Here is a 27,332-nt window from a genome sequence, read left to right on the forward strand (position 1 = left end):
ACCCAAAATACATTAGCAAAATCACAGGGGGCAGGGAAAGCGACAAATGTAGGCTCTGTTCAGAAACAGGAACACTAACACACATAATGTGGGAATGCACCTCGCTCCCGTTCTCTCATCCCCCCGTCAGCAGCGAGACTGACTGGACAGCCTGGCTCAGTTCCGGGGACGTCGACCGACAACTTGAACTGGTGGACTGGGCGGAAAAGGCCAAGCAGGCCCAGGGCCTTACTTGAGCCCTAACCCTCAGCCACGTCCCTCTTTACCCTTCCCCCTTTTAATAAAGTTTATCACCACCACCAGTAATGTTCGCTTGAAGACTGCCTTAAAAGAAATCGTTTTCTGAATCTAGCCATGGGGATGTAAACAGAATTTGGCGGAAAATACACGGCTGGTTTATGTGGAGATGTGCGTGCAAATGCGTATATTGATGTATGAAGACGAAAGCCGCGAAATTGAAAAAAAAACTAAGCGAAACGAGTTAAAAGTAAAATGTTACCACAGTGACTGGCACTACCACACCTGTCACTATGAGGATAGGACAGAATAGTACTCGTCAACTGTTCAACAATAAAAATATGGTAACGGTAGCGACGAACTACTGTACATAATTTCTCACTGAGCGGATGCAAAAGACTACAGGATGTTTATGCTTTTGATTGTCTTTCTTCTTATTTGAAAGTAAGCACGTGTTTAGTAAGCGCCAAATAGGTCGGCAAACGAAGTGCGTATAGCGAAAAAAAAAATATTATACCTGCGCAATTTCATGACACCCTGCCCGACTCGCTATTTTCTGAGAAACAAAATAGTGTCTTTTTTTTAATTCGGCAGAACCGATCTCATGGTGGCTGTCGATGGCAATACGTTAGCATTCAATCGAGATATCCACACAACGAATTGCCACCGTCCAAATGAGTAACGTATGAGGCGTGTGCTGCAGCGGGACTCCTCTTTCAGGCTTCATTAAGAACACTCGGTGCCATCTAGCACCGCCGCCGCGAAGCCTGAGATGATAGCCAAAATGTATAGCGTGTCGCATACTTAGAGACGCGTTATGTGAAAACCGGGCTTCCCTCTCGCGCTTCATTCAAGACACGCTGAGGCATCTTGTGGCATTGCCGAGAACTCCAAGTGTGGCCTCCGAGACGAGAAGCGATGGAGCGCCTATGCCTGTGCATACTGAGAATTGTTCCCCAGCCTGCGGCACTCTCAGTGACGCATACTCAGTGGTGCCGGTTTGCGAGCCGTTCATACCCAGGCATACCCAGTGCATTCATGGCGCAGCTCGTTAAAACGTTGGCGTGAAAGGTGTTCATTGAAACGCGACACGTACCCAGTGCAATTGTTGCGCAGCCTGAAAATGCACCGGGTTTCTCTCCTTAAGAATCCCTTGTGATGAGGCTTCAGTTCCACTCAGCATCGGAGAAATTTAGGCCTCTTTTTCGTAATTGTTGGGCGGCACAATCCCAGTGGCACATACATAGTTCCTAAATTTGGCATCAAAGACGTTCATTCAAGAGTGGCACCGGCCCAGTGACCCAAGTTGGCAACAAAGATGTTCATTGAAGTCCAGCGCGATCCGAATGACGCATACGCAGGGATCGAAGTCGTCGCTAAAGAGTTTCTTCAAACAGTGGTGCCTACGCAGTCCCGCATCTACAGTGACCCATGTCGGCGAGAATGAGCTTTGTTGAAGAGAGGCTCGTACGTAGACACTGGCGCATACTGAGCGAGTTAAGCTGATCCGGTGGTGGTTTTGAGGCCTGTTACCTGAGCACAGCAGCCCGATGCGTTAACCATTTGACCACGTACCCAGGTAAGGGGAAGATAGATAGATAGATAGATAGATAGATAGATAGATAGATAGATAGATAGATAGATAGATAGATAGATAGATAGATAGATAGATAGATAGATAGATAGATAGATAGATAGATAGATAGATAGATAGATAGATAGATAGATAGATAGATAGATAGATAGATAGATAGATAGATAGATAGATAGATAGATAGATAGATAGATAGATAGATAGATAGATAGATAGATAGATAGATAGATAGATAGATATCCAATGCTAACGGATTAAGAATTAACTCGAGTACACGAAGAAAAGGGTAGGTAAAGGACATGAATATAATCCGTAAAATAGCATCTTCAAAACTTTCTGCTTTCTTTACGGTAAGCTCAGTTTTCACGGTGAACGTGCTTCCATCGTTTGAGCGCTCTGGATATATTCCTCGCATCGCTGCCATTTCCTTTCCTACTTATGCAGGTATACACAGCTAACTCGTCAAGGATTTCAGTCTCTTGATTGTGGCACGAGAGTAATGGCACTGAAAGTTAAACACCATCTCTGATTAAACGGCTATCGAATGCTGCGTTAAGAATGATATGGTTCATCTTATCTTGCTGTAGTGGCCTAATAGTCAATCTGTGCGCCATCGTCGCGCAAGTGTAGGTCTCTTGTTCAATGTTTGCTGCGTGGAGCGTATTTTGCAGATATCTTTGGTAGCACACTCTACCTCCATTTGATGGCGCTGCAGCAACTTCTATTGGCTCTGTTGTACGATCAGTACAACTTTCAGTACCGTAACAGATAATCTGTGCCTGCCTTCCGCAGCAAGACTTACTTAAGGAAAACTTTAAAAGAAGCAGAGAAGATACCATCTAAAGAAAGGCAGTTAGGTATAAATCAAAGCAAATAATTACGATAATAATCGCTTTATGTTTTGTCTTCATCGAGCAGTGGAAGTGACAAATGAAAATAATGCAGAAAAGGATAAGGTAGACTGGATTATCTCCAAAAAAGGCGTTGTGTACTCTTATAGCCAAAGAACGGTTGGTCGTCCGTAAATTTTTCTATGCGAGTTTAACGAGTGGCAAAAACGAACAGAGCGATAGAGAGATGGCGAGAGGTGTACAATACAGGAGCAGTTAGGTTTTCTAATTAGGATAAATAAAAAAAATTAATCGTCAATGAAAAAAAAAACATCCGACCATTTGGATACACTCTACTGTGACATTTGAGTGCAGCTTGATACGTGTTTTCATTTAATATATTGAGGCAATGAATTTGAAACCGAAATCACCCAACCGACTAGCAGTGGCCCAGTGTGGGAACGTAGGCGGCGATATGGAAACGTTGGCATGATGAGCGCCGACGAAGCCAGCTGTGGAAGACGACGACGACGAACGCGCGAGCAGTGGCAGGAGCACGTCCCGTGGTAACGCCGACGCTCCACCCAGGAAAGGGCTTCTAAGAGTGGCGCTCTAAAGTGCGGTCACATGCATTTCTACAGGAGCCATTACTGGTATTTGACATTCTTGAAAGCTGTTCAATTATATTCGGAACGCGATTAAGACAACCAACAAGAACGACCGTAGACTTCGCTGCTGATTTTATTGAAGCAAAACATCACAATATATATACAGAAATCCACTCCCCGATAGACCACTCTGATCAATTTTCGAACACAGCAACGGTGAAATTGCAAAGTAGTGCGACAAACATTAGGGCATGGAAGTGGTATGTATGTATGGAAATTCTTTGTCTATTCGAGATATTGATGGTTGGCTGACGTATGTGGCTGAAAGTTTTCTGGTCTAAGCGCTTCGAGGATTCCGCTATTTCTTTTTTTCTGTTATTCTAAACAAAATTCTGTTTCCTCGATGACAGGCTGGCACCCTCGTCTTCGGCGGCGCTTAGAAATATGCGAATAGGACGCAATTCAGGCGCCCTCAACCTCTTAGTTGCATGACAGAAAACAGCGTGAGAAAAACAGGATATAAAAGACCAAACAGGACAAGCGCACACATCGACCGCCTTGGACGATGTACGTTTTTCAACAATTCAGTGGCCACTCTACTACCTTGTTTTCATTTTACCAAAGATGAAATGGTCGACGACGTATGCCGTTATCTTTACAGTCACGCCCTGCAAGTCGAACCTGAAAATTCCTCTCGACACACCTTCTGTCCTTTGTCTCACCAAAGGAACAAAAAACAAGAACAAAATAAAAAATCCACCAACAATTAGGATACTCCTTAATGCGAAATTTGAGCACATGTCTATGCGTATTTTCATTCCGCGGGCAATATTTTGCATTGGGTTGTATAAGTACTCGGTTTATATTAGGAAGAGAACGCTGTGAGTAGCGCGCATTTACAGAATATGTAAGCGTGACTCAACGAGGACGTAGAAACAGACACACAGAGGCAGCGCTATCTTTGTGTGTCTGCTTCTTTCTACGGCTTTGTTCAGTCGCGCTTACACCATAGAGAAAGAAAAAAAAGTTAAGAGTGGACACTCCCATACACCCCCAGCGGCCCAATCGACCCTAGCGCGCCTGGCGCTTGATGAGAGCAACTGGCCTGCACTTCCTGTTTCGGTTTCGCTGGCGCGAAATTTGGATTACCCCTCGTAACCGACGTTGGGCTGCAGCGGAAGCTTGTCATTTCAGACCACTTTTTGTCACCCAAATGGCAACGCTTTTATTTGTCGCTTTGATTTTGCGATTCACTATTTTGTCTAGTTGAATACTTGGTGTGAATTGAGGTAGTGACGCAATTTTTATTTCGATTAAGTTGTAACAGATGGAGATAGAGGTAATCATAATTCACTACGGCTTTATCCATCGCGCTTGTCTTCTGTGTTTTGGTACAAGCGCTCATATGTATCAAAGAGACAGTTTCCGCAATGTTTTTATTCCAAGGCAAGATAGGCTTCTTCTGGGTTCTGCCGTTGTCAAAGCACCACGACACACAGCAGTGGCTGCCGTAGCTTGGACCGCCGGACGGCATGGCATCAGCACGGTCTGAAAATGTCAATAAGTGCACGCTTCGTTAATTACCAAAAACATATGTACACGTCATAACTGTACCAGGAAACCGCTTTAAATGAATAGCGAACCGATGCACAATATAAAACCACCGACACATCCTGACCACTGACCCATATAACTCGGACTTACAAGGATAAATGTTAATACCCCGTACAGGGGTGTTCAAAAGTTCCCAGGCCGCCATCCTACGTAATCCCATGAAGGGCATCGCGGCCTGTGAACTTTTGGACACCCCTGTACGTACTCAGTATAAGGAGTACACTGGTAGGCAAAACAGCAGTTCACATAACCGTGATAAAGATACATTCGACATGCCCAAATACGAGGCCTTTGTTGAAATGCGCGCCACGCCACGCCTACGCGACAATACATTGTGCAATGTCTTCCGCCACGAAAAAATGATAAGGAACCGAAAATTACAAGAATGCGCAGTACTTCCCAACACGGCCGCCGCAATAAGTACATGCAGTAGTCATTGGTGACTTTTCCTCCCCGTTACTTTTCTGTATCAACAATCCCCACGAACCTATACACCGGCGTCCGTCCGTGCGCCGTAGATACACACCTCGCTGAAGTACCAAACGCAATAAGCTATGCTCGCTGTTTATGTCACATGCCATTGTTTGCAAGCAATATCATTAAAATATTCAGGAGACCTTTCTCTATAAGGGAAACGAGCAAGCAAAGCTTGGCTACAGCGTGCCTAACGTCCTGCTTTCTTTATTTAGGTAGCGCCCGTCCCCGGAACGCCGTTTTCGGTCTGAATCAGCGCGGCGTCTTTTATGTTCTTTCCAGCGTTCGTCAGCCTCTAGAACGGGCCAATGAAAATACCGTCAACCGTGACGCGATCATTTAAACGCGGGTTAGGAATTCAATTTTCTCGAAACCGGAATTTTCCTGAAATGTGCAATTCATGATATTGACCTTAAGCGTTGTCCAGCAGATCGTTTTTAGTCCGCCAACACGAACTATTTCAATGGAACGCCGATACTGTGGTTATCGCAAACAGCGCTGGGCAAGAACGGTTTACTCTCGCAAACCGAGACGCAGCGTCTCGATGGCGTCTGACAAGCTGAGTCTCAGTGCAGAGCACAGCCGTGAACCGGTGCAAGTTAATGGCAGCTTCGCGTTGTTTGATGATTTTCACGGAACGCAACAAAGATTATTCTGTTCTCGGCGGGGGTAACAAGAAAGTACATGGTACAGCCCTCTCGCTGCGCGTTTCTTGAGGGGGCATGCTTTTCGCACTGTTCGCGTCTAGCCGCCTCATATAGAGCCGCAAACTGGTTTTTTTTAGCGAACCTCATCGCCCTCACAAGTCAGTTACTCCAAGCTTCGCTTGAAAACTTGACTCACCTGTCTCACACATGAAAACACCACCGCAGCCGACGTTCACGAAACCTTCCCGCTGGCGCGCCGCTGCTACACGAATCGTTGATTTGTTTCTCGATGGACGAATGGTGATTGGTGTTGATGGCAGTACGGATGAAGAACAAAAAGCACGGTACATGTCTTGGATAAATTCTGTTTTTATGCATAAGAAACACGCGAAATTTGGGCGTATAATTATTATTTTGTAAAACGATTGAGCAGAATTCACTACAACATTTCCTTTTTTTGCGCCTGCGTCCTCTGGCGTTTGGTGAGAGCACTAGTTTGTTACGTAGCCGTGACGTAGTTCCTGAGGCCAGATTTCTCGGAGTGTCCGCTCTTAGTCTTTTTCTTTCTCTGTGCTTACACATTCTATTGTGGATTCAAATAAACTAGCCCGCCAACGTGTTTTAACTAAATTAACAAGGACGGTGTCACGCGCGCACAAGTAAACAAACACATCTCGCTCGATGAGCACGGAAACTCGCTATCAAAATGCTGAAGTGAGGAATCGCGGCAGCAGCCTCGAGCCAATTGACCTCCGTGCATCTGTCGCTTCAACGCGAATAAAATGCCGAAAGCACAACACATAAAGCTACCGGCACTACGCACACTCTGTAAACATCGCAGATCTCGTTGAAGATGAGGCCCGCGCGGGCGCGCGCTTCAGCCACGTCGCAGACCGCTCGACCGCTTTCAAGACACCCGATTGCCGACAATGCGTCCCTACGGCGTCCACCAAGAGCGTCTAATACGCCGTACGCGATTACGCCGTAGTAGACGCCGCGGTTGTCTCCATCCTGCATGGACCGGCGGGCGAGGAGGACATTGAGGCACCATTGCAGCCGCCGGAGAAGAACACCCGACCTCCCTCGCCTCACCGCCCTGCCTCGCGGGCCACAGGAGAGAGAGAGAGAGAAAACGCGTTATTATAAAGTGAAGGGATTTATGTGGTTGGGGCCCTCAGTCCAGGGCCCCAATGGCTGTCGCTACCACTCGTGCTTGTCGTATCAGGGCCAGCCAGACCTGAGGCTCGGAGCGACGGAGGATCACCTCCCACTGCGCATATGTTGGTTGGAGGGATTGTAAACAGGGATATCCTTAGGTAGTTTTTGGCACTCAATCATGACGTGGAACGTTGTCGGTGGTGCACCGCAGCCTGGGCAGGTGGTGGGATATAAGGTTGGGGAGAGCTTGTTGAGAAGGAGGAGGTTCGGATATGAGTTGGTTTGAAGCCGCCTCTGGGATACGGCTTCATTCCGGGAGAAGGATTTGGCAGGAGGGTGATATTGCAAGCGCCCTAGTCTGTGAAAGTCTAGAGTGTCACGGTATGTGTTGGGCAAATTCTGGGAGGCTTGATATGGGTTGCTCGCCTCACTGCCAGGTGTGCCACAGGAGAGGGCATGCATCCGGGCTGCGTTCCTTGCTCGGACACCTGTGAAACAACGGCAACGTCTGTGCCACCTCTGGAGTTAGGAATCGCGGCAGCAGCCGCGAGCCAATTGACCTCCGTCCATCTGTCGCTTCAACGCGAATGAAGCGTCGAAGACACAGTGCCTATGAAGCTACCGGCAATACGCGCACTCTGAAAACATTGCAGATCGCTATGAAAATGAGGCCCGCGCGGGCGCGCACTTAGGCCACGTCGCAGATTGCTTTCAAGACACAGGAACGCCGGCAACGCGCCCCTACGGCATCCACCAAAGGCGTCTACTACCGCGTGGGCGATTCGCTTGGCCAACGCCGTCGTAGACGCCGCAATGTTTCCAATCTGAACGGAGCGGCGGCCGAGGAGGACATCGAGACACCCTGTCTGCCGCCGGAGAAGAACGCCCCTCCTCCCTCGCCCGACTCTCATTGCCTCGCGCGCCACAGAAGAAGGCACGCATCCAGGCCGCGTTCCTTGCTCGTGCACGCGAGATCGAACCGCGTTCCTGGATGAACCTCACACACTTTACTCATACAAAACCTCACGGCGACGCCAACGGCGAAGGCGACGGTAGAAATGCGCCTGGAGTGTCCATATAATTGCGTAATGAAAACGACTGTAACTCATGCTTTATCGAAATTATCCCAAAATAAATTTTATGACGTTTGACTGTTCAAACGACTACATAACCGTGAAGATGTTTATCGCAGCCGGTGTCATGGCTATTTATCAGCCGCGAATATTGTACAAATAACGAGCTGCTGCCGCTACGCCATTCCAGCAGAATCACAAAGCTGCTATGAAACAGACAGCCCTATGTTTTCGGGGTGCCTCTTTATTCCACAAGCAGGTTTATGCAGCAACCATCACCATGTCACAGGGTAAAAGAAGAAAATGAGACAAAAGAAAATACGCCATTTGTCTCATATATGCAGAGATATAGGACGCCTGACTGAACAGGTTTTCGTTTGCGTGCTTCAGAAAGATACACATAAAATACGCGGGCTCTTATGAGCAAGTTGTATGTATTTTGTATCTGTAGTCTGCAGGATGGCTTATTTGCAAACAAGCTATTTGAGAACCGTCAACTTCGGTCATTGCAGATTAGCACTAAAACATACAGTCAGCCAACTCAAGATATATAAAATAAGAAAACCACCCCCCAAAATAGAAATACAGGTTCAAGGCATTTTTGCTACTTCACATAAGGGTCCTGAATATAACGAATTTTCACGTAAATGTTTGACGAAGCTCATAAGATTGGCTCACACCTAATGTCAGGCTCATGCAACGTCCTGTCATCACCTCATCACCCCTGGGTGAGTTAACAAGCAAGTTTGTTCGAAAACAACCAAGTCACAGCAAGAAAATTAATTAATTAATTCAATGCTATAGTTGCTTAACCTAGTGCAAAGCCCTTCAGAACGAAACAACTCACCAGACAGGCATAACTTTGAGCGTTATGCACTCTTAAAAAAGCCACGCGTAAAATGTGCCGAATACACGCAGAATCCAGAGCCCGTCTTGATGAAGGCCATCACAGAGGTTCGCACCCGAGGTCGCCTTCATCAGTAGAGATTGTGCCATCACTACTCGTAGTGCCCTCTCCGAGGTTCACCACCACAGGGTCCATACTGTCAACATCATCATCAATGATGCGATCCACTTCGTCGAGTCTTCTTCTAGAACTTGCTGTACGTACTTCTTCCACTTCTCTTGCTGCATCCCCTTCTACGCAAGCGGCTTCACGTCTTGCGTATTAAACGCCTTGCTTTCCCTGGCCACGAAACCTTTGATGTAATCCCATGCGAGCTCTATCGAATTCAGTTGGCAGTGATAGGGTGGCAAGCGCACAACGACGTAGTCTGATGCTGCAGCGATACAGACCACTCGGTGTCGGTCTCCACCCCTGTTAGAGTTTTCGACAAGCTTTATGAGCTCAGCCTATACCATGTCCTGGCCATAAACAACATCATTTGCAGAAAGCCACTCCTGTATTTTCTTTTTGGGGCCGCTCATTCGCGGCACCTTAGACTGCTTCACGAAGTGATAAGCGCATTGTCTATAACTATAACACTTGCAGGTAGCAGAAGATGCAGCAATTTCTGAGTGAACCACTTTTTGTAGTGCTCTCTCTTCATCTCCTCATGATACTCCCCTGAGCTTTTCTTTGTGCGATATACTTCCCCTGCGCCTTCAACAAAGCCATTTTCATTTCCGCAGTGGGTCACAACAAGCCTTCCACCTTTTCCACTGAGGTTTTCGAGGCCGTCAAAAGCCTAGATCGACGCGCTTTTTGCAGGCTGTCTACGGTTCCGTAGACCCACACTTGACTACTGTTGCGATCGGCCTGCAGGGGTACTGCTCTGCAAACCTATCTCAGCCCGCTGCAGTTGTTTAGATCGACCCGCGGGGGCGGCGCCCTTCAGAGAACCGGCGACGACGACAGCGCTAACCGACCATGCACTTCCTTCGGAGAACTGGAGACCACAGCAGAGTTAATCCACCACGCACTCCCTTTGGAGAATCGGTGACGGCAGCAGGGCTGGCCACGTTTGGCGGACCGTGTATTGTTGGTTGATTTGCCGTGGCCTTCATGGTCTATTTGCAGCAAGAGAGCTTCTCTAACAAAGGGTGTTTTGCGGTGCGTTTCCTCGGGCCCCAGCATTCGTCAGTCTGCTGACACTCGTGGCGGCTACCGGAGAAGTCAGCTCTGGAATTCAGAGGCGCCGGCTGGGGTCAAGCGTGACAATGTGGCTACGAGGAACCGCTCAAGTCGGTGCGTTCTGGGAAACCAAAGTGCGTATGTGAGTGTGTGAGCGCTCCCCATAAAAGGTGGGTCGACTAAGCCCCAACGACTGTGGACGGTATGATTGGACGAAGGTTGTACAGCAGTTTTCCCTCCCCTAGGGGTCTAGGGAGGACAGGCTTTTTAATCAGCAGTTTGTCGGCTGTTAGGAGGGTGCTTGGTGCTTGGAGATTTATGCTCGTGTGCTGTGTGCTTCATAGTGCGAGCTTCGTGCTCTGTTTTGCAGTCATGCTAGGCTGTTGAAATGTATCTCCTGTTTTAATGTCAATATGTAAATAAATCCTGTACTCCTAGTTCTCGATTAGTGCAAGTTACTCCCTACAACCACGTCCCAAGCGTGGGTGAGTTGGAGGACGGCATGGGCCAGCTACCCCATACTTCATGCCCGAATATAAACCTTACACAACACGTGTTGCGGGTGGTGACCCACGTTACGTCAGTGTGAAAGTTCTGCCTACCTTGGCATCGCAACTCCGCAATCTGGCGCAGGTAGCGGCGGCGAGACTACACAGTCATTTCTTCGAAATCATTTCTTGTATAGGGAGCCAATATCCCCAGGCTAAAGTCGTCCAACTTCTCTTTTGCGTGCACGACCTCTTCTGCCAGAACGCTTCTTCGGTGTCAACAACTCTGCCCAACTTTTCTTTCTCAGACAGCCACTCATACAGCGTCCGCTAGCTAACCTTCCAGAGTGGTGCTGTCCTCTTGACCACAAAAAACGGAAGGCACTTTGTCGAGAATAAAGTGTGAAACGACGGAAGCGTGACACCATTGCCAATGACGATTTGTTGCGTCGGAAACACCACGGAGGCACACAATTCGTACACTGGTATGTGACGTTCTGGACAAAGTGTCTGTTAAAGTAGTTTGTGGCCGCCTGGAACTGTTGCAGCGCCGTTTGTGGATCAGGAGGAGGCGCATCTTCCATGGCGGTGTCGGGGTGTAGTTGGCCATCCTCATCATCTAGTTCGCTCGATTGACTTGTGCTTGCTCGGCTTGCCGCGGCAAAATGGCGGTCACGGCTCTTCCGAGCTTCATTTGCCTTGGTACCCGGAGATGCAGCGAGTCGCTTCAAACGCATTGCCTCTCTTGTGTTGGCCCGTCGCGTCCCTGGACTCTGTGGTGTCGGACGCGCCTCGCCGCCCTGATGCATGTGACGTATACGCTCCGCCCTTCTTGAGCGCCACTTGCGTTCAGCGGCTGCCGCACGTGGCGTGTTGGGAGACACTGGTTTGGCGAGACGAGGCATCCTTCCCAACGGTACCGCAAAGTAAATTGCCGCCACCGCCGCCATGACACCACACCCAAGCAGACGGTCGCCACGCGCGCCTCGCCACAGTGACGTCAGGCAACACAGTGCCCAATTGGGAGGCCACTTCAAGCGCCGCATGACAGTGACGTCAGGGCACACCGTCGAACGCGTCCACGCGTGCCGATGTGTTGAGTCATCCCGCACGGCGTCGAACCACCCCGACACCCGCACTTGACGACAGTGACATCACGCACGCGAGCCAATCAGGAGGCGCACACCTGCGCCTAGCGACAGTAACGTCACGACACAGAGGAGACCAATCAGGAGGCCGGAAAGCTGTGACAGTTTCTGCTAAGGGCAGATGACCTTGATAATGAGCCACTAAAGGCTTCCGCCTTAAAATTCATGCTGGCTTCTTCCCGTCACTGATTGCGAAGCGATTCTAAGACGTTAAAAGCTAACATCTTCGCCTCTTTCGGGAAACGAGACGCGACTTCTTCGGTAGACGCCATCTTTACTAATGATGGCGCACTATACTACGCAGGAAGACTACGCATAACTACGCTTCGTCTTTTCTGCGTTCTCTTCCTTCGTTCGTGTAACTGCGTCCAAAAAAGCTTTCAGTACTTTCTGAACTATAGGCTCAAATTAGCTGAACCCGTGGATTTATTTCCGGCATATTTGCAACATAATATTCGAATTTGCAAGGTACTATTTATTAAATAAGCTTGGCAAAAAGTAAAAAAAACAAACTTATTGCAATATTAAAGCCAAGAAGCTTAAATTATCAAGATGAAGGCGTACTAGTAGGTCTTAAATTACATTAATACTCACAACAATACCTATTGTAGTGATTAGACCAAGGAACAGAGCATGCAATGAGCGCAGTATTCGCACTGCGCCAGGACATCGTCGCCGCGCGGTTCGTAGCTTCCATCCTTTTGCAACCAACTTTCGAGATGGAGTATATTGACTCGTCTGTGCTGAAAGGGTCTGGTGTGGCTTCTGGCTGGTTTCTTGTACTTTAATAAGCCACTTTGTTTTGTATTGGTGTAATTGTTCATAATGAGGATTATGTATTAGATTTAGAGCGCAGCTCTTAGGCTCCCGTTTCTGGGTTGAGTGTCGGCGTCCCTCGGTGTAACCGCGCGAAGCGCTCGTACCACTGCTTGTGCGTTGGTCGTTGTCCTTTTCTTCCACAACTCGCTAGTCAGTATGCCTCGGCGTAACCGCGCGAACTCGCTTGTGTCACTGCTCTGCGTCCGTCGTCTTCCTATTCCAAAGGCGGCTCCGACGCCGCTCATCATGCCAGCGTTCCCACACTGCCCCTCCCTCTGCGAGGGCGCTGACGGCACTGGCCCCCTGCCAGTCGGATCGGTGATTTCGCTTTTAAACTCATTCTGTCACAGCGTCCACATTTTTAAACGCGACTTCTTTTTTTTACATTTGTGTGCAGTGGTAGCAAGGAATATTTATTTATTTATTTATTTATTTATTTATTTATTTATTTATTTATTTATTTATTTATTTGAATACCTTCAGGGCTCATAGGGTGGGACAGAATGTAGTGGGAACAATAAAAAGGAAATAAGAAACACAAAGCAAATATTAGGTAACATAATCAAGTGCATTTTTAGAGTCACTTGGGTCTTTAATAGATACAATGGAGGTGGGCAAGTGGTTCCAATCATTACAGGTTTGAGGGATGAAAGAATGAAAGTGTTGGTTAATGTGACAACGAGGAACAAGCACTTTATAACGATGGTCAATACGAGATGATATATATGAAGGGTGGGAAAGTAGTTCTTGAGTAAGACGAGGATTACGGTAGTAAATCTTATGAAATAAGCAGAGACGTGCTATTTTCTTGCGTAAGGAAAGGGATGGAAGCTGTAACGCTGTTTTCATAGATGAAACACTGGAAAGACGGGAGTAGTTGGAAAAATGAAGCGTGCGCTACGATTCTGCACAGCTTCAAAGTGACTAATAAGGCTCTCAGTAAATGGATCCCACACAGCTGATGCATATTCTACTTTGGAACGAACAAACGTTTTAAAAGAAGGAGTTTAAGAGAAGAAGTGGCCCTTGGAAAATTACGGCGCAGGTACCCAAGCATGCGGTTAGCACTACTGACAATATAATTAAGGTGTGGTTGCCAAGACAGGTTAGAATTAATGTGGCCCCCTAAGTATTTGTAAGTAGTCACTTCTTCGAGAGGTGAACCATTTGTTATACTCAGCAGCGTTAGTGGAATGTTTACAAGAAATTTTCATTAGTTTGCACTTCGTTGCGTTAAATTTCATTTTCCATGTGTTACACCAATCAGAAATATTGTTAAGATCAGTCTGTAGTAACGATGTGCCGTTATCCGAGGAAATCATGCGATATACAACACAGTCTGCAAAAATCCTAATAGAGGAATTAGCACAATCAGGTAAATTGTTTATGTAAATTAGAAAAAGACGGGGCCCAAGGACAGAACCTTGGGGCACCCCTGAAAGTAGAGGACAGATAGAAGAATCGTAGCCACTTGCAGTTACAAATTGGTGTCGGTTTTACAAAAAGCTTTTTATCCAAGCAAGAATGTTAGAGTTAATATTTAGTTTACTGAGCTTAAGATAAAGTAGTTCATGGCAGACAAGGTCAAATGCCTTAGAGAAATCTAAGAATACACAGTCAGTATAACATCCCAAGTATAGAGCTACTAATAGGCCACTAGTAAATGAAATAATTGCGTTTCACTGGAGAATGTCTTCCTTAAACCGTGCTGATGAGTTTCGAAAAAATAATTAGCTTCAAGTAAGTTAACCAGGTAAGAATAAATGACATGTTCAAAAATCTTACAAGGAACACTGGTCAATGCCATTGGCCTATAATTTAGCGCAGAATGAGTGTAACCAGATTTAAACAGCGGCACCACTTTACCCACCTCCATATCACAGGGCAACACACCTGAATTTAGAGCCTGAGAGAAAAGCTCGTACAAAAAAATGGACGAGTAAGCAACCGTACTTTTCAAAAACTTGGCGTTTACACCATCGACGCCGCATGATGACGAAACCTTTAAATTGTTAATAAGGCGAACGATACCATCATAATCAATTACTGCAGGATCGATTGTAGGAAAGTTCGCGCCGCAATATTCTGGCAGGCGCTCAGCACGCTAATCTAAAAATGCTTTTGAAGATGCTTCGTTGAATACGTGACAACATTGCGAAAGGGAAACGGCAACGCCACTGTCGTCAGTTATTGACAGTACGTTTTTGCGTGCACCCTTAACAACACTCCAGAACTTTAGGGAGTCATCTTTTAACAAAGCAGGTAAAGTAGTGCCAAAGAAGGCGTGCTTAGCATCCTTAATCGCATTTTTATATTTGAGGGTGATCTGTTGGTATGCGTTCCAGTCACCGTGACCTTTCCTGAACTTTATTTTTCGGAAAACCCGTTTTTCCTGATTCTGAAGGCGCCGTAAGGACACATTAAACCAAAGTGACCTTCGTTTTTGACGGACGCAGCGTTACATATTTGCTTGTTAGACAGTTAACTTTATTTTTAAACATTGACCAGTTTTCTTCGACAGTGCGCTCATAAAAGTTGTGCATGCAGCCTTTCGAGAAGGCTGTTAGTTGACTATTGATAACTGAAAAATCAGCCTTCTTATAATCTCTGATGGATTTTGGCCCACTGGTGCGGTGCTTAACAGCTGGTTTAATTGAAAAGGTAATAAAACCGTGGTCGCTCAGTCCTGGTAAAAAAACAAGTGAATGCACGAGATCAGGAGCTGTTGTTAGAATACGATCAAGTACGTTAGCGCTGAACAAAATAGTTCTCGTTGGAGTAGGGAATAACTGAGTGAGGTTGAAACCACAGTATGACTTCGCGAAGGTGGCACTTTCACTTGAGGACTCTTTCAGAACAGGAAAAGGACCGGACCACTCAATGTTAGGGAAATGAAAGACACCTAAAGTAAAAATAGATGCCTGAGGGAACTGAACGACAATAGCATGCAAAGCATCATGTACATCAGAAGAAAAATTATGCCTAGCGTAAGGTGGCCGATAGCAAAGGCAAAAAATTATATCACATTGGTTTTTGCGCACGCATGTGCAAACAATTTCTAAAGGTGACTCAGTCGGAACATAAGAGACAGGGTGATCGAAAACAGCTGTCAGAACGCCTCCTCGTGATCTAGAGCCACGATCGAAGCGGTAAAACTTGAACGCCTTTTTACACTCAAATATTTTGCTATCACGCACTCTGGACGATAAACATGTCTCCCTAACTATGACGACATCAGTACTACACGTGTCAGTTAGATCTAAAGGGTCATCACGCTTAATTGTTAACAACACTGCGAGCATTCGAAAAAAGAAAATTAACATCACTAGATGAATTATTTGGCCTAGGTGACAGCTATGGCAAACGAGTGTTACTTGAAGCAGGTGTCAACACGTCATGGCTCTGGGCAGCAGGTGAACGACTGTTCAAAGGTACATCATACAGGTTATCGGTTGACGCCACATACATGTGGAACTTCAAAAACAACCTATTGTGGCGAATCAAATACGGTTCTCCGGTGTTCTTTTTTTCCTTTTTTTTTTGCAAATTCCAGCAGCCTTTTGCGGGATGTGCGTGTAGCAGGGCAGAAATCCTCATTTATACTAATACCGGATTGTTTTATTTCTTGCCTGCTGAAAAAATTGCCTCTTTGACCTTAGCGCTTAAAACCTTCACGATAATTGGGCGTCACTTATTTGGCGCATATTTACCCAACCTATGTGAACGAACAATTGCTTCATCAGACAGATGCAGGCTTAAGATGTGGATGATAGGAGCTCACGTACGCTTTTTTCTGCATCAGCCAATGACTCAGCAGAGCCCAAACATTAAGCTTAATGTAAATTGAAAATTCTGATACCCAAATTACTTCCATTTCACTTCTGAATTATTTGTATAATTACACAGCACCACTTTGATGAAGGCTCTGCCATGTTTTACGTGACGCTCGACATCGCGCATGTCGGTAGCAACCTCGAAATAGGTTTTATTTTTCTTTCTTGAATTGCTTGAGGTGAGTAAATAACTTGTACATGTCATTCGAGCTGGTCATTCTATCCTTCATATTAAGAAACGTAGCATGACTGACTTTACAATATTCCAGTATTTAGTTACTCTGTAATAATGATGACTCATCATAACATGCACAAAAAGTATTCTACCACATTTATCTGCTTTCAGTGGAGTCTCAAGCATCCTGTCATAAAATTATCTGTTTCACACATGTATGCACAGTCGATCATAATTCGTGACTGAAGGGATTAAATTATTTGCCTCAACATATCACGAAATGAAAACTCGTATATAGCTGTGCTGAAATTTCACTTTAGGAAGTATAGTAATCGTCGGAGAATTATTTTCGTATGTATGACAAATGGCATCGCCAACAATTATTTTAGAAGAGATTGATTTATTTTTTCGCGTGCAGTGTAAACACGCGTAATTTCGAATGGAGGCCCCAAGGCGTCCCTTGAACACGCGAGATGGTGATTGAGATAAGGCAATAGCCATTTGTGGTTCAATAAATTCAATAGCCATAGGTGGTTCAATATATTCGAACTTCATGCTTCAGGCAAATTTCAACCATAACGCAATATCTTGCTATCAAATGTTTTATTTTCTTGGTCTTTGAAACTCTGATGATAAATTCTGGTCCCACATGGTGACACGCGTTCTACTCAAGATCGCTCATGGGTGCACGTGACACAACTCTGTGGGATAGACAGTGAAACTGGATTGCTTATAGAGTACGTACTGTGCACGAATATAACGCAATCAACCTTAAAAGGCCACAAAAAATTTCATGTCTTTACCTGCGCTATTATCACAACCCTTATTTCTCTTGTAGCTAAAGAAAAATAACACACATGACAAACCAACCGGGCAGCAAGATCATTTGAAGCCACGCCATCGGTCATGAAGTCGTAAGGGGATCCGTTTCGCGCAAAGCAATATATCTTCGTGCTTTTTCTCACACGAAAAAGAAAATATTGTGCGATGTTTCGATCCGAAAGCTGCGTTCACTCCGGGCATGCATTCATCACACTTTATTAGAGTTGAAAAAAAAAATAATTTTCTACAGGGGCACTGTGCGGCAGGCGTGCTCGCTGCCTGATATTGCATGAGAAATCACAGACAGCGAACAAGTTCCAGCCTACCATAAACCATCGCACCGGCTTTGCATATTGAGTTTTCGGTTGAAGTACACGTGCAATAGAATGTCGCGGGAGCTCAGGCATGCGAGTTTACTAGTGAAATAAAACACGAGTGATCTTCCCAAGGCATCGTACTATTTCACTGCGCACCGTCGCATCCCAATAGCGGATAAAAAGAAAGGAAATAGAAAAAAAGTGCGCGAAAAAAGCCACCTAGCAGCGTTTCATACGATACCCAGTCCTACATCGCTCTGTAAGAAAAGCAATCAGGCGTTCAAGCATTCCATTCTGCTTGCGTCGTTCTTCCGACTCAGCATATAATTTCACAGTTGGCTCAATTTCTTTTCTCATTCTCTAATCTTATAAAGCCGACGCGCAGCGTCTCATGGCACGGTAGATGTATATTATATTGTCAGCATAAAAGAGAATTGAGGCTTTATTCCACGGCGACTGATATCATTGTAGCATAAAGAGAAAGGCAAACGTTGCCTGTTGGAGCGTGGAGATATTTTGGCGAATCATAATATGGCACTTCTGTAGCGTCATCCCGCCACACTCTGGGCAGAAATGTTACGGAAATGCGTTGTTTTCACGCATGCTGCTGCAAAAATCGAGTGCATATAAAAAGCCACGTACTTGAAAGGCCCGCTCTCTTGAAGTTGTGTTCCTGTGCTCTGACAATTATGCATGTGTCGGCGTAGCATGCTGGAATCTCTGTCGTTCATATAAAGTGATACGGTGGATATAACGCGTAAAAATACAAACCTTTGCGTTTATTTTTGTTCTTGCTTTCTGTGGTTACAACACTTTTGGAATTGCGTGATTGTTCTTCCTTAATTTTCGGAAACTCCCAAACTTGAGCCAGTTAGCTCACCTAAATATCCTAATTATCAAGCACATTGTGTTATTTAGTGCATAGCCTTCTTCCTTGAAATGTGCCCATTGCCTACTCCCATTGGCTATAAATATTTATAAGTGACTAAAAAAACCGACAGGTAGTTTAACCGAGGGAAACGTTGAGTGATGGTCCTGAATTATAAATTGTTTCTCAGCTTGTTTATTAAACAATGGCCAGATTACCTCATAAATTTTAACGCGAAAAAATGCACTCCCGTCGTGAAAAGCTTGAAAAAGCAGTAAAGAAAGAAATCAACTTACATCAATAAAAACAAATTACTTTTAACGGAAAGGCGGCGTTTTAAAAGGACATCGACGCTGTCCAGGCTCACCGTAGATCGAACTTATCTGCAAGAAAACAAACTCAGGTGCAATTCTCTGCATACACTTGAGTATTGCAGAACCTAATCCGCTAAAGAATGGACGCCCGCCTCAACGAAGACCAGCCGGAACTTCAAGGAGTCACTGCTTGAAGTTCTAGAATTTAACGGTGGTGTTATAATGTGCGATAAGAAGCTTGTCATTCTTTCATAGCTGGCCGTCATCATTTTGTCCATATTAATTTATGGCGCGAACTGGCGTGGACGGTGCGACATGTTTACCATGAGCTCATAGACCCAGTAGTAAATAGAGGACGTGTATTAGACGCAATTTCCCGCACACGCAAAAAATAATCAGAGCGAATTCATATTGTATATTGTGTTCAGCTGTCATGCGGACGCACACCGTAATGCTGCCAACAATACCTAAACTTAGCGGACACTCGGCGGACGATAGATAGCGCCGTAAGAGGGGCCAGGGGGAAGGAGTAGAGGGGGGAGGAGGGATGGACCAGGCACTCGTATTGAGAACAAAGTCGAAGCAGGAAGAGGATGTAAGGGAGGTGGCCCATATTGCAGATCACGGAATCGTTATGAAAAGCATTCTTCTCGAAGAAGACGTATATAAGAATGGGCACCGGGCCATGACGAAGTACCCCACCAAGCGCAATATTGTGAGAAGCGCGCGCACGAAGGGGGGGGGGGGGGCGCAGGGTTGGCCTGGTGCGCGATTTGTTTTCGGGAACATTTATTGCAGCCTTCGTAAAGTATGCAACCATTGGTTCCCGCTTTGAGCGCCCGATTTGGCATAGTTTCTCTGTGCGATAGAGTATAACGAAGCAGCAATTTTGACTTGGAAAACATAGCAGGCCGTTGTGTGGGTTCGTTGTAGAACAGGACACTCTGGCAAAAAAAAAAGGAAAAAAAACAGCGTTCTTTTGCTGTGACCATGTGTCCGCGGGTATGGTGTCAGCCTTTGCCCGCACCATTGCGGATTGCTGCATATTGAGAGGGCGAGTATAGAGTGTTGGGTAATAGGCAGAAGCTGGACAAAATAAACAGTTCTGTGCTAGGCATATTGTGACGTGCAATCGAATCAGCCTTGAATAATAAATTTAAAGTAGCGACAAGTGGGTGGCTGTCCTAGAATGTACGTTTCACTTTAGGAATAACGATTTCTCCGTAATGCGTGACACTGCGTACTTGACTATATGTGAGTGTGCTTGAGTACGTATTCGTGTATGTGACTATATATTCAGATATGAGTATATTAGGGTTCAATGCCCGCATCGGCTGCCGGAAGTTGTAGGATCACAACCACACTGCCACCGGTTACCCACCGGTTATCGAAATAGGTGCAGGCGTCGTCCGATCAAGCGCTCGGACGACGCCATGCAAATCCCGTCCAACACTGCGGGTTCAACAAAACAAACTTGCTTTTAGGTGCTTTGTAAACAATCACGTTGGCTGGCGTCACATGCCGCTTATCAGATCAGTTATATAGTCAGGTTGAAATTTGGGCAAGGAAATTTCATTAGTGAACATTAAAAGATACACATCAGGAGCCCCCTGGTAGACATTACGCCGCCATACTAAAAAAAAGCTTCCGGCATGAATGTCAATGAAAAACCGCGTAATTATATGTAATAACAAAAAAGCTCAACTGCTATAGCCTACACAAGTAAAAAAAATATTTCGCTATATACTTTTGCTTTCTGTCATTCTTGGAAGATGTACAGCAGTAATTCCATGGGAAGGAATCATCCGAACTTCACAATATTGTCCTCCGCCAGTCTGTCATGGAACCGCGAAGAAATTAAGCGTAGATGCGATGGATCTTGTGAATCCTTGTACTCATTTACTTAAAATGTTGGGTTGCTCTCAGGCTATCAGTCCAAAAGAGCGAGAGCCCTTTGGCTGAAGTAAAAGTTAGCCGTTAGGAATGGGATCTCTGCAGCGAGTCGGATTTACTACCTGCATGTAGCACGCCACCAAGCCTACTTGAGCTGTTTTTCTGACTGTACTTTTGGACTCTCCTGTGCTGAAAAACTTAAGCATGCGTCATTTCAGTCTGTTTACTTTTACTGTCTGTCTGTTACCAAGTATGTTGTCCTATTTCCTGCTGCGGACCCATGTCATACTTCTGATAGCATATAAATATATATGCGTCTCTTTACTTGCAGGCTTTAAGGTTTTCTCTGGTATCAGGCTGCCACAAAGCGACACGACTGTGAAAACTTGGGGATCATAAGTGATTTGTATCTTTTCTCTTCATCAATTTTTTTTTTTTGGCGAGCCTGCTGGCGTTAATGGTCAATCGACATCGGGCAAATGACAAGCCAGTCTATAAAGCTGTGCCGCATAGAAGTTACAAGAAGGAGAAAAAAATACTTCCAGTCAAAGGAAGACGATTAAGAAGACCACGCCCTTTTGAAAGAGTACAGAGTAGCTGGGAGCGATGGGCTTATTACCGTTTTCTGACAGTCTTTAACGCATGACTACAATGGACACCGTGAATTCTGTGAAGTAGTGCCTTGAGGGTTGGTATCATCTCCCGAAAGGACACTGCTGAGTGAAAACCAATTAATTGAAAAGTGCTCTTCCAGCTCAGTGTGCGCAATTACTCTATTCTCCTCTTGCGGAAGGTCAATTTTCTGCCTAATTTCCATAGGAATATGCCAAGACATAAAAGAATGCGAGGTGCTCAAGAAATAATACATATGAAGTATCGTCTGTACCGCTTCGCATAGCCTTGTCCTCACATTAAACTACTTGGTGTCTCCAAAAGAGATTCCTGCCGACGAAAGTATCATTTACGATAGCTTGCTGTTATTACTCATGAGAAGCAGCACAATAGATTTAATTTAGGTACTTTATCGAAAGCCGCATAAAGGTGGCTTTTCATTTATATGTCAATTTAGTTATTGTTGATCATAAACTGATTTTGTTCCTCTCTCATAAAAAATGAATAGAGCCAATGAAAAAAATAAATGTATAATCACAGAAAATCATTTATCACAGACACAATTTATCATGGCTGTCACAAAGTTCCTGCTCAAAGTATCAGTAAGTATATAATAACTCCACTCTCTCTCACTTTTACTTGCGAAGCTCATCCATGAAACTTGCGATGCGAGAACGAGAACACTCTGAGTAAGAATGCGCTATTGCTGACTGTCTTCCATTGAATCTCTATAAATTTTCGTCAACCGCCTAAGCCAGTCCTTTATGAGCTTTCGTACATATCGGAGCAGACAGCCGATTAGTTAGACAGCGATTAGACAGCCGTGTGGCTCTACTGAGGAAAATCACTGTGCTATCACGTTTTTTTTATCTTTATACATGGTTCCCTCCCACGAACCGACTATTTCCTTCATATCATCAGTACGTAATGCAATCTTCACTAGATTTTGTGTAAGGCCACTCTCATAGCGCTTTTTGTTGTTCTATCAGCATGTTAATGTGAAATCTCGCTGTTGCATCTATTGCTAATCTTCTGTTAACATTGACAACATATTATGACTAGAATTTTGACTACATACCTCGATATATTCTTTTTAATACTTTCGTTTTACTTCCACGTTGTTACTCATGTTCAAGTAGTGTTTGAGTTTTAGCCAATAATCAGTTATAATTTGTTTGTTTTTATCATGGGGTAGCATTTGCCGACGGCGGCTACGCACGGTAGGAGTCCACGGGCTCACGAAGCAGCTCATGAATTTTTTTTTCACCTCCTCCCCGCCCCCCCTCGAAGTATAATAGAACATAAAGTGTATTTCAATTCAATTTTGTCTTTTGGGGGCAATTGCATAGGTCTAGCTATTTCTTATGTTGTCCAAGCTATGCTGGCCATGGTGTGTTCTCACTGATGACGCCCATCTACACAAGTGAATAGAATTTTTGTCTCGGTGGTTTCATCCCCGCACGCTGGCGATGTTTTATTTTTTGCTACGATGGTGTCGCGCACATTTTCGGCAAGCTAATGCCCTACATCAGGTAAGACCCAGCGGTGATTGCGCAGAAGTAGAGGCGAATATGTATGCAACGACAATATTTAGAAATATGCACTTTTTTTTCAGGGCCAACTTTGACAGCTCAACAATAATATTGTACTACCACTGGTGACACTGAAATTTGCCGTACACTTAAAACGAAGCACCCGTCGCTCAGACATCTCTCGAACTTTTTTTTTTTTTTCAAAGGAAAGCTAATGACGAGAAACGTTATTATAGATTGGGGAGCTTGTAGGAAGAATTCCGGATACGTTGGCTCTCCCTTGTGGAGGCGAATGCACGTACCAGTACTGTGGCAACCCAGATCGCCAAACCAATAGTGTGTCGAGCCTCATGATATCAAGAATACGCCGACACGAAACCTCGGAGTGCAGTTCTTGTGAAGCGTGGAGGAAATTACTTTATTCGGCGACGGCGCAAACATCGAATGCAATACGAACGATGAAAAAAAGGCGAAAATGATTACAGTAAAAAAGAAACAATATTTTTTTTCTCAATTTCTAGCAACCCGACTACAATACATATCGCTCACTAAATATACGAAAGGGAATATCGCTTGTCTAGACTTTTGCGATATTGGTAATGACAATTGTGTGGGAGGCAGGAGGACGTATTGCACTTTAGGAAAAAGTTAATCAAAATAAATTTAACAATAATTATAATAATAGTAATTGTCACGAATCCTATGTTTTGTACGAACAAGTGATAAACGAAGGTTTGTTTGTTTATACTTAGATGTTTTCGCCTCTCATTTGCCACCTCCCTGTAGCTGCATGCTCCTCGCTCAATGCTCTCTCTGGTGCCCCTTTCGTTCACTTAGTTTCCTTATCTACAGGCGGCTGCTTTCGTTGCCGGATTCTTTCACTTCTTGGTAGCTCTACGCTTCTTCACTACGCATTGTGGTCCCATTTTATTAGCTTTACGAGTTTTTCAACTCTTGCAGACGGCTCGGTGTTGTTGTTGTTGTTGTTGCCTCAAGTCATGGCTCGTAATCCCAGGGGGGGATTGTCATACTGGATTGATTCAAAAGTACACCCCCCAAAAAATAACAAAAGGGCTAAAGGCAAACATTCAAGATGATTTGTTCAGTTCTCCGTAGCCAACTTTTTCAATCTTCCATGGTCGACTTCTTCACTTCTTGCCTCTTGTTCTGCTTGTGCATCCGGGCACCTGATCCGCAGCGCATGCCCATTCTTGAAATATTGGCCAAGAACGTTCACGTACCCACTGCCTTAGGCCCAACAGCACGTATGAGTGACCCCAAGTTTTCTATTCGAGCACATGCCCAATGACTGATGCTCAGTGGCCCATGCTGTATAATCTGCGAGACAGCAGCAACCATCAGCTAGCACCTAGCTACCAAGTAGAAAGGAGAGGCGCAGAAAGCGTCGCTCGAAAAAAGAGACAGGATGCTCTTTTTGGTAACGTGTTATTTTACGTCGCAAAGAGCGAGTTGACTTTCAGCATGTACAATATTAATACGTTCTTGTTTAAGGCGGCCTCGGCAACAGAAGTTAGGAGTACGCGCACGGCTTTTTGAATTATTAAGTGAACTCGAAAGTAGAGTTGATGCAACCACAATTTGTGGAGGGGAGGGGGGCGGTAGAAAGTCCGTGGGGAAAACAAGAGGACAGCGAAAACAATGCGCATCCGGCGTGTTCAAGAGGAACTAGAAGTAAATAATTGTGAGTTGAATTTTTTACGAAGCCACAGCTACACCGTGAGATTGCCTCACATACCTCGATTACATAGTCAGGAGACTATATAGAGTGTCGCCGAGAGGCGCAGTTATTGCAACGTTAAATTTTAAACATCATCCTGTTTCCCGGTCGAAGTGGTCGAAGTGGTTAGGCAAAGTGTTCCTGAAGCGTCATTTCTGTTTCTTTCCTGAGCCTCTTTCGCGATCAATATGTAATGCCTGAACGTTGGAGCTGATTCTTGGTGTCGCTTGCTTATTGGTCATCTAGGCCAAGTTTCACTTCGGTAACACGCACATGATATAGCATGAATGCTCTCTAGCAGCATAATGAAAAGAAAGAATTTACAAGTTTTCGAAATTGAAGACAGAAACAGTCAATCTTCGTAGCAAATAAGAAAACATTCAGGAAAGTAATCAGCTCGTACCAAATAAACAACACAGCTGTTCGCACACTTTTGGAGAGGCATGTACGAGACTAGGTTGTGTTATGCATGGGAAGTGGAGTCACCAATTTTAATACACTCCTTAGAAAAAAGCATGAGTTGTTGCTGATGGTGTGCTATTTCTTTAGCAAAAAAAGTGTCTGCATGTGCGACGCTCATTATGACTGGCAATATGATAGCGACACTTGGACTTTTATCAACAATCACAGTAGTACCAAATAGTAGCAAGTATCAGGCAAGCACATATTATACCACTGACGCCCAGACCGAGAACAGAATGCGCAAGGGAACCAAAATTGGTTACACTGGTAAACAAATACTTTGTTTTCTGAACGGCATTTTTCTGTGTTTATATATGGGTGGTGAAATTTACAGTTGGTTTGCAGGGTGTTGCGTATTTGTATTAGGTGAGCATGGACGTCACTTTGCCTATTTACTTTCATTGTAGTACTCATGTAGAAGCAGATGTATATAATATACAGGGTGTTTCACGTAACTTGTGCCAAGGATTTAATAAGAGTGGTCAGCCACGGCTGAAGGAAATCAACGGCATATGGTTTGCCGTCATGTGGTGCTCCTTAGAGCACTCTTTATATTCCGCCTAATTAGTTAATTAACTAACATGAATTATGCAAAATTACCTTTAGGGCCGAGTGCGTTTCGTTGCGTTGTCGACGGGGTTCAGAAACGACCAATCCAATTTTTTGTTGCAACGTACGTGCTGGATGATGATTTTTTCTGGTGTTTAAAAAAAACCGCGACATCTAAAAGCCACGTGACTGCGCTCGTGCGCTATCGTATTGCAGCACTCTCAATCGCGGTTCGTGCGAAAGAACCGTACGCGCGGACCGTGGCGAAGTGAGCGGCTGCCGCTCTAGGCTTCACAGTGCGTCAGCATCTTTGGCGGCAGCATACGCAAAGGAAGCGCCGTCGTCCCTGATAAGCGTTAGGCTCGACGCATGGTTGAGAATGCTGCAATACGGTAACGCACGAGTGCAGTCCCGTGGATTTGTTTCATACGCTGCGAATCCACAGGCTGAGTCTTGTAAGAAATTGTAACCATATCCTTGTTTCTATCCTTATCTTCTGTAACCCCCCCTTATGTAATACCCCGACAGGGGTCCTTAAGGAAAATAAATTATGATGATGATAAAATTGCCACGCAGCATCTATACGTTGCCACACACACACAAAAAGAAGGATCAGTCGTCTCAGGACCCGCTGTACAACACAACGAAGCGCACTTGGCCCTAAAGGGAATATTCAAAAGTTGCATAATTCATGTTAATTAATTAATAATGAAGCGAAATATTAAACAAAATACTCCAAAGAGCAACGCATGACGGCAAACCATAAGTCATTGGTTTCATTCAGCTGGGGTTAACCACTTCTTTTTTCTTAAATCCTTGAATCAATTTACGTTAAACACACTGTATAGGATACAGTGCTGAAAGGGGTGGGGCAAAGGAGAGGGAAATAACGATACGCTGGTTCAGGAACAGGGCGAATGAAAGCGGGTGTGTGCGCGCACAGCTTGCTTGGTTGGTGCGCAACAACGAACAAAAAAATGTAACATTCCTTTCCGCTTAAGAGGAAGCTTTAGCTCGGGCCCAACTCCGACGCGGCCTATTCAAATACATGTAAAAACGCAAAAACGTTTTTCTGAGATAACCCCTGGACCGATTATAATGAAATTTGTTGCATTTGAGAGAGAAAGTTAAATTCTAGTGACTGTTGGAAGCGGAATTTTGATTTAGGGCTTGAATTTTGTTAAAAAGATTTTCAAAAATTCAGAAGTTTGAAAAAAAATAGAAGCACGATGTTTACAAACTAATAGCTCTGCATCAAAAACAGATATCGCGATTCTGTAAACGGCATCCATTAGACCATTCAAAGCGGACAAATTGATATGTCATTTTACATCTTACGTGAATTTGTTACGTTGTTTACGAAGGTTCTGCCAAAGTTGTAATTACACATTACTCCATTTTTTTAGGTTCATGTGTAACTTATCAATTTTGTCCGCTTTAGATGTGCTATCAG

At 44.9% G+C, this 27,332-nt stretch overlaps 1 long non-coding RNA gene across 1 annotated transcript; it reads right to left on the reverse strand.

The window, feature by feature from the left end:
- Window positions 1-4,691: 4,691 nt before the first annotated feature.
- LOC126536745 (uncharacterized) lies at window positions 4,692-6,282 on the reverse strand. Its single transcript, XR_007600707.3, has 2 exons — window positions 6,201-6,282; window positions 4,692-4,817 (listed from the first exon to the last, which is right to left on the reverse strand). It is a non-coding gene; the product is annotated as an uncharacterized lncRNA (long non-coding RNA).
- Window positions 6,283-27,332: the final 21,050 nt, after the last annotated feature.

Source organism: Dermacentor andersoni, chromosome 4, assembly GCF_023375885.2.
Source record: "Dermacentor andersoni chromosome 4, qqDerAnde1_hic_scaffold, whole genome shotgun sequence".
In the NCBI taxonomy this organism is placed as follows: Eukaryota; Metazoa; Arthropoda; class Arachnida; order Ixodida; family Ixodidae; genus Dermacentor; species Dermacentor andersoni.